Below are 3,008 nucleotides of genomic sequence, written 5' to 3'. Positions count from 1 at the left end.
TTTGAACTTAAAACTGCAGATTTTATATTTAATGAAGATTTAAACCTTCCGTGCAAACTAACAACAAATAAATAAAAGATATTGTAAAATATGGCCGGCCAATTTTGACAAGTGATTGTCAGTTTAGTGATACATTAGTTGAATTAGATTACGATAAGTAGTGTATATTAGAGAGGTTATTCTCTATCTCATTGTTGAATACATCATGCATACCCCAATACTCTATATAGATTGTGAATGCTTGTATACTCATTTCTCTACTTGTAACAAGGAGAGCTTGATATCAAACTATTCTATGTACCTGTAATGCATTTTTTTGTCAAGCTCTCAAAATTTAATTACTGGCAAAGTTATCTAGGGAATGCCAATTAGGTTGTCCAACCGACGAGATATGACCAAATTATGATAAAATCGGCTTAATAACCAAACAAAAACACAAAATTTAATGCGATTTGGGACTTTTTACAGTGAGATCTAGCAAGGTTTTCAATTACAATTTAATAGATCTTTTGTATATAGTAAATCAACATCATGATGTTAGAATAGTAATATCAACTGAAATACAAATTTTTTTTGACAAACATGTTAAATGTTGAATGAGGAAACATGGATTGATGATCGTAGAGCTCAAGCCCATGTTTACCAGGTTAACTGACTGACAAGCTAAACTAATGACAACCCCACTCTAGTGCTGTACTTAAAAGTAACCTGTACAAATGTTGACAATATTGCTTGCAGTTTAAAGAAGCTGATTTTTTAAGCATATCATCTTTCATTTTGTTATAGTAGTTGTCCTGAACTATTGTATGTATTAGGCTTAGATAGGAATGAATAGTAGGTTGTGACTGTATTTGTTAAGTACTTTTGATAAATTTCGTTTACATTTTGTGCTGAAAGTTGACTTTCTGTGTTTGTTAAAGTATATGTACAAATAATGAAGTATTTACACGGTGTATGTATCTTGAAATGTACTATATTTAATATGATTGTTAATGCTAGCAGGCACCTGCATTACATTTGAAGACATGTTTATGTTTGACAGGTTTGTATGTGTAATTGTTATAGTATATTGGGTTTAACCCTTAACCTGCTGACATTTCTTAAATGGACTTGTCCAGGACCATTAATGGAACTGTCCATTATCATTTTTGAGGGTGACAGGATGAAAATTTGAAGTTAGTCAGTGCACTGTGTAGAGCCTGGTCAGACTGTATGAATGTACAGATTGGCTTGGCTGTGTACTGGTGACAAAGACTAATGACTGTAGGCACCAGCAGGTTAAGGTTTAATACTGTCTTATCTGGCTGCTTCTGTTATACCAAGTTATTATATCCAGCATACTTCACAACTATCTCTCATACTTTGGTCTACATAATTATTACCTTAATGTTCAAATAAAGGATGAATAAATGTCAGAAATTCCAGTTTTAAAGTAACATCTTTTGTATGATACATTTCACAGATGATAAATCTTGACCATTTTATAGATACTTGTCAAATTTATTTTAAATAATTAAGATATGAAATTCATTGATAATTTGAGTCATGCATAAAACTTTTACCTGAAATGTTACAGAGGGATATTTTGTTTATTTTAAAATAAGTATATATTTTACACATTAAAAGAAGAGAAAAAAAGCAAGATTGTGTTAGTGATATCACAAAAAAACTGAATTAAAATACATCTAGAATTTAACTTGAATATGCATTTACTGATGGCACTTGTTTTATATCAAATGTTGTTTGCTTGCTGTTTTCTTTCTATGAAATATAGTAATTAACACATTTAAACAGTGTAATTTGATATTTTACGTAGCTTGGCCTATTCTTTCTTATAAAATTTGAATAACTAATCTACAAATAATTCAGTATAAAATTGCTGGAATTGATAAGGGATATTGGCAGGTTTCCTTCTAAGAATTAAACAAATCATGAAAAACTATAATTTCTTGTCTAATTTCACACATGTTGCATGTGTGACCTGTTGTCAAGTAAGTGTCTTACAATTATTTTGCTTTTTTTAAATCCCAACTACTTATTAGCAAGGCAATAAATGAACTCCTGTTTAAACATTGTTTAAGTCTTGTACAGTTATATACAGTCTAACACAGATATTTTACATGTTCAGGATTGTCTACCCTGAAACAATTTTATTATGGAATATTTGTTAATCTTTAATACATATTTTGATAAAATCATTTAGAAAATATTTGAAAGTTTCTTATATCTTGTGACATAATTCTCATTGTTAATTTTAATTTTTTTGTCAAGAAATGGCTGGACAGATTTCAAGATAGTTTTACAAGTGTATAGTTGATGTATTTTATGACTGTAAGGACTAGAGGCTGAGAGAAATGGCAATGTACCAAGATAAGATCATCAGATAAGTTTGTCGTGTTTTGATTGTAACATCACATAAGGTCATATCTCAACATTTAAGGGATAGGAAGTAGGACACATTGGTTTTCTTGTCACTTCATATGCAACAGTATAGGAAGTTTCTCGACGTCATAACAACAATACCATATCAAGTCACTGGCAATAAAAACACTGAATATTAAGAAGTTTTCTGATAAACCATTTGAGATAGTGCGGGGACTACTATGGAACAATATGATTGTGTTATTAAGTTGTAAAAATGTTAATTAAGGCTTTATTAGGCATGTTGTTTCATTATGATTCAACAATTATGAATACAAACTTACATGTGACTTATCAAGTGATAATCTGCTAGTGATCATCTCATAGGCTTTATTATGTAGACTTATTCATCTACTCATTATATAGTGTTTATTGTACTGGCTCTAACACAGATTTCAATGGTTATCACATGGTAAGTCCGTGTGGACACATTGTTTTTTTTATGTTGTTCATTTTATAGTTATGTTAAAATTTGTGCTAGGCTCTGAGACTCTCTGTTTTGAAACACTTTAACATCTTGTAACATTATTGTGTAACTCAATGTCCTCATGGAAGTCATCATCTATTTTGTTTTATAATTGTGATAA

This window comes from Ruditapes philippinarum, unplaced genomic scaffold (genome assembly GCF_026571515.1).
Source record: "Ruditapes philippinarum isolate M1 unplaced genomic scaffold, ASM2657151v2 ctg306_1_1_1_1, whole genome shotgun sequence".
Taxonomy (NCBI): Eukaryota; Metazoa; Mollusca; class Bivalvia; order Venerida; family Veneridae; genus Ruditapes; species Ruditapes philippinarum.
This window is presented reverse-complemented; position numbering follows the sequence as displayed.